Here is a 6,000-nt window from a genome sequence, read left to right on the forward strand (position 1 = left end):
TCAATTTATTACAAAACTTGCTTTTGCATTTGTCTATAAAGAGAAGTAGGTATATTCCTAATGAGGATGAGTTATGTAATTTAATGGTCTTTTGTTGTATATTTGCTCTTTAGAGTGCTTATTACAAGTGGCTATATTGGATCTCATATTGGATTTTTATAGATTTTGCATGTTGTATTCTATTTTAGTTGAGAATCTGTTTAGGTACCAAATTGGGGAAAAAACTGTAGCAAAGTAAAGTTAATTCAATTAGTTTTGAAGGTGTTGTTATTATTATTCACAAATGCAGAAGTGCGACTAATGAAAAATCTATAACTGATTAGGAAATTCTAGGAATCCTGATGTGAAGCTCTAAAAAAATATGTGACCCACAATAGGACTAATGAACCAACTAGAATTTGGCATTGGTCAGACTCACCAAAAACTACTCTAATCATAATTATGACAACTACCTTCACTATGTTTTCTATATGTTCTTGGTCCTTTCTCAAGCAAAATAGCAAGAGAGAATAGGTGTTGATCTCTCTCTCTCTCTCTCTCTCTCCTCGAGCTTTCTCCCCTTGAGCTTATTACAAAGAAGCATGTTATTTTGTTCATATTTAAGTTTCAAATAAATGTTGCTAGGACAACTTTTAATACAAAAGGAAAATCTTTATTGATCATGCAAATCTATTTGTTTGTAACCAAATTTCAATATGCATACTTTAGAATGTATAGTAATGATATGCATGAAATATATACAATAAAGTACTCACATATCTACATATTTAGCCTTACTTTTATGCTATTTTGTAACTGATTATATAATATCTTTATGTTGTAGGTAACAAGGGCTTTACATGTAAAATGGGACTAGGCCAATTGAATCAAGCCAACTTATATCCAGCCAGGCATGAATTCAAGAGAAGACTAACCCAATTAAATTTAAGTCCAATTGGAGCAAGGAATCAAAGGAAATTTGCACAAAATCCAAGTCCAATTCAGATTAGGATTCTAGCCTGCACATCAGTTAGTATTTTAAGCTCAAATGTCCAATCGAGATAATTCAAGTTGGGCTGGAAAATTAACTTAAAGGGCTACAACTTTGTAGTTTACCAAAAGTCTAAATTCTGAGGTTAAATAGGCCAAAATCGTTGGTTAATGAAACCTAAAAATCTGGGATTTTCTCCAAACAAGAATTCAACTTGTAATAGGATTCCTTGACATATTTAAAGGCTCTTTAGAGAAAAATTCAGGAGAGGCTAGTGCTAGGGCTAGGGGCTGAACATAGAGAGTGAGGCTACTTCTTTGGTTTTCTTCCATGATAGTTAGTTTTGTTTTATTTGTCTAGTTTAATGTTCAGTATTTTATTTTTGTGTTTTCTTTCAATTACCATGAGTAGCTAAATTTATAATTCGGGTTGAGGATGAAATCTTGTTAAGAATTATTAGTAATATTTATGTGATTTGATTTTTTCCCACAATAGTTGTTCTTTAATGATTTAAATTGTTCTTGCTTCATATCAATTGACTAAGATGGGATTCTAGATATGAGTTCAATCATGTTTTTCTCATGATTTAGGATGTGTCTTAATTAACTGAATGCTTGGATTATTAATTCTTGATTATAAAATTGGAAAATTTTATGATTTGTCTGTCAATGGATACAATTTATGATTTGATTTTTAGAATTGGATATATCTTGTGATTTGTTTGGCTACAAATATAATTGATAATTTGGTTTTATACTTAAGAAGTAAAGAAGAACATGCTTTAGATTTTTAAACATAAGTTTTAATGATGATATTTTCCATGATAACAAGATTGATTTCTAGATTATCATGCAATGGTTGGGAAAAATTAATGATCATAATTATATGTTGATATGACTTACAAGCCGGATTCCAAAACCTTAATTCCTTTATTAGCCAAATTTCTCTTCTACTTATTTCTTACTTCAATAACTATATTCTCTCAAACCCACAACTTTTAAAAAAACCTTGAACCAATTTGTTATAACTTATGGGATTTCAATTAACATTTTTTGTAGATCATGTGTTGATACCAGGTTATGTCTGTCTTTTAAAAGAACATCTGCACAATAGCATCATTATCTGAACAACTAACCATCGACCCCTTCCATATTTTACCATCATATTAAGTAAAATAGATTAAGTTGATTGTTTTCTAATTCATAAAATGATCCTGCGCATTGCGCGGGTTTAAGGCTAGTATATATATATATATATATATTAGCCATCCGGGAATGAGGGACCAAAAGCATATATTTTAGCTTGGAATGAGGGGCTAAAAGCATATATTTTCTTTAAAAAGGGATAAACTTGCAGGATCACTATTATACAAATATATCCAATAATTTTTTTATAAAAGATTTGGAGAGGCCAGGGCCCCCTTCGGGCCCAATGGGGCTTCGCCACTGACTATTTGAGCTTAGTAGAAGTAACCCAGTCCACTTTAGGTTCTATTTGGTTGGGGTGAAATAGAGAGGAAGATGATAGAAAATAGAGGAGATAAACTTGATTTTATGGGTTTTTGGTTGGAGAGAAGGGAATGATTGAAAATTAGTAGGAGGTGTTTTCTCCGCCCACCAAAATTCTATCTCCTCAATTTAGAGAGAAAATAGAGGGGAAAGAAATAGTGGTAGTCAATGACTGAACTATTCCCTGCTCCTTTTACGTGAATCTACTTGTTGCTTTTTTACTTTTTTTAAAAAAAATGTTTTTGCTTTCCTGGGCGTGGACTTTTTCACTTTTTTCCCCCCTTGGCATGGGGTTTTGTTCTTCTTCTTCTTGCTTTTTTTGGGCATGATTTTTCTTTTTTAATAAATTTGAGTGATTGATTTTTTTTTTTTTTTGGTTGTTTGACACTTTTTTTGTTTTAATTGGACATTATTTTTTAATAAGAGTATATGAGTAAATTTATACAAAGTCTTTTTTCTTTTTTTCATTCCTACATTTTTCCAACCTCACCAAATACAAATGAGAGAAACTAAAATATCTTCTATTATTTCACTTTTCTATTCCTTTCTCATTTTCTATCCTCCAATTAGACTCACATTCAATGCTTTTGGTGGATGTGAGATTTGTTTTCTTTTTTTTCATAGGAAAAGCTCAAAGCACCGGAAAAATATCATCTCCATTTATAAATTATTTATTCTATGGCTCAGACTCATAATTAATATTATCATGATTAAAGTAAATTTTTAGTTTTTGAACTTTGGGGTTGTTTTTATTTTAGCTTTTTACATTGTAAAATTTTTCTTTTGATCATTTATGTTTGATTCAATTTTTTGTTTGGTTTTTTATGTTTCAAGATCAAAGGCTCAAAAAAGGGAAAAAAAAAAAAAAAAAATCTACCTATAGTTCTGTATGGAACATTAAAGGCTAAAATGAATGGTAGAGATGAAGTCGTCAAAGTCGAGGCTGTCAACTGTATGGAAGTGCTTACATGTTTGTATTGGAGGGAATTTTAATAGAGATGCAATTTATTTATTTATTTATTTCCTTCTTTTTAATAGAGATGAACAAAACTCTACCGCTGGTTCTGGCATTGGAGTTGCCCTCCTTGCTGCCTCTCATTCCGAATACCTGGGGATAGAGGAATCACGAGAAATGATCTAGGCCAAGGTAGATGCGTGAAATATGGCTTTTTTTTTTTTTTTTTGGGTATATTTCCTTTTATCCTTTCTTTCCACAATTCCGTCTCATTTAGAGCTTGTCTTAGCTCCTGGTTCTAGTGACATACCAGCAAAACCTTAATATATGGTTTTGCAGAGCATATAATTGAACAGCAAGTCGAGTTTGGAGAGTCTACTCATGCAGGGCTCAAGCTTTTTTTGCTGCAACACTCTCAGAGCATCTCCAGCAGCCTCTTTAAATTTTCGCCTAATTTTTGCCTGTTTAGAGAATGAATAGTGACATTTAGGTTTTGCTGCAGCACTCTCTATCATTTTCTCTATCTCATTCAAATATTATTTTTTCATTCTTTCTTTATTCTTTTTTTTATCATTATTTATTCTTTTTTTAACAACTATATTTTTCAATGAGAAGTATTATGTTTACAACATTTTACGCAATACTTTTATAACAAAATTTATATAGAAAGTTGTTACTAGTTCTAATTTGAACCCATTATTAAAATTATTTTTTTACTCACCAATATCAACTAATAATAATCTGTCATTTAAAATTTATTGTAAAAATATTGTGAAAATACCGTAGTAATGTTACTCAATTTTGATTTCTTTTATTCCTTATATTATTTTCTTTCTTTCACACGTTTTTTTTTTTTCACCCATACGTTTTTCTTTTCTTTTCTTTTTCTTGTTTTTTCTCCTCCACACACGTCCACCTACCCCCAATATTTATCTTCACCCTTTGTTTGACCTTTCGTCTTTCTAGTTGTCTCCAGAACATTTCTCCCCTTCTCCCTCTCTCTTTTGTTCTCTTTCTCTTACACACAAACACAAATTTCTCTCCCTCAATCTCACACAAACAAATTCTTTTTCAAACATGCATAGATCACCAGCAGAGAACAAAGATTAGAGTCCTCCCCACTTCTAAGAACATGCAGCTTAATCACCATATTGGTCAGATCAGCGTTCTACATGGGTTTTTTTTTTTTTTTTTGATTAGTTTTATTTTGTTGTTCAGATTTAATTAGGCTTATGAGAAAGATTTTTTTTGTGTTTCAAATCTTTCGATTGGGTTTTTGTTTTGATTATGGTATGTTTTAGATTGTAGCCATTGAGACAGAGAAGCATGAGAGATTGAAGATTGAAGAACGAAAGAGAGAAGGGATGAGAGAGAAAGAATTATTTTTTTTATTCAGCCGGGTATTATTTTAAGCGTGAATATTCTTTAGATATGCTACAATGATTGCTACAGTGCTCTCCATACATAGAGAGCTACTGTAGCAAATCTAAAAAAAAAAAATGGAGATGCCAAGTCTATTGGAGGGGTGATTTTGCGTGAACAGTGGCTTTTGCTCTCCAAAATTTAGAGAAGGCTAGCTTGTTAGAGATGCTCTCGTTTTGCTCTCATCATGGGAAAAATACACCCTAACCCACTAGTTGTAGGACCCACACAGTTGTGAGTGTGAGGAAGTATACACCGGTAACAGGGTATACTTCCTCCTCATCATGAGGTTGGCACCGCTGCATCTCTATTTTTTTTTTTATATGTACATTTGGTCCATTTGTCCTGTGTTAGGAAATACAATTGGGAATGTAAAAGTGTTCTCAAGGGATTTACTTTGGCAAGCATTCTCTCCTATTTCCAAGGATGGAATTAGGATTTAAAGTCGAGGGGGGCAAATATAATTTTCTTGAGGGAAGCAAATATAATTTTTCCTTTTGTAGAAAAAAATGTACCTTAGGTTCTATTTAACGGCAATGCATGGACGGAGGTAGACTTGGGTATTGGGGGGGCCCCCCTTTAGCAATTTCGTTCTATAAAATTACGCTTTACCCCTTAATAATATTATTGATTCTTTTAAAAGTAATGTTATAGTCACAAACTTTTTTACAACATTTTTACAAACTGTTGAGGTAGTAAATTTTTATTTGTTTGCATCTAAACCTACCACTTACATCACTTTTTTACTTATCAATAACCATTCACCACATCAACAATTTGTAAAAAAAAATTGTAACTCTAACATTTTTCTCTTTCTAAAGGCCATAAAAAATTTATAGGTTTAAGCCCAAAAAAAATGAGTCCAACAACAAAAATTACCATTAGTAAAGTTAAAAACAATTAAGTTCAATCAATCAATTTTACCCAAAACAAACAATCTAACCCTTAAAAAATTTTAAATAAAATAATTTTGTCCTTACCCAGTAACAACGCACACATCAAAAGCACAAAAAAAGAAAAAATAGAAAAACCCTTAGCAATTAGTTAAGCAACAGAGCTAGAGGCCAGAATTGCCACACATAGCCAACAGCAAAGCCGCCCCCCCCCCCCCCCCCCCCCCCCCCCCCCCCCCCCCCCTCCCCCCC

The 6,000-nt window shown here is 32.3% G+C and overlaps 1 long non-coding RNA gene across 1 annotated transcript; it reads left to right on the forward strand.

Moving 5' to 3' along the window:
* Positions 1-4,295: 4,295 nt before the first annotated feature.
* LOC136063305 (uncharacterized) lies at positions 4,296-5,483 on the forward strand. Its single transcript, XR_010624976.1, has 2 exons — positions 4,296-4,587; positions 4,735-5,483. It is a non-coding gene; the product is annotated as an uncharacterized LOC136063305 (long non-coding RNA).
* The last annotated feature ends 517 nt before the right edge of the window (positions 5,484-6,000 follow it).

Source organism: Quercus suber, unplaced genomic scaffold (assembly GCF_002906115.3).
Source record: "Quercus suber isolate HL8 unplaced genomic scaffold, Cork oak 2.0 scaffold_509, whole genome shotgun sequence".
Lineage (NCBI taxonomy): Eukaryota > Viridiplantae > Streptophyta > Magnoliopsida > Fagales > Fagaceae > Quercus > Quercus suber.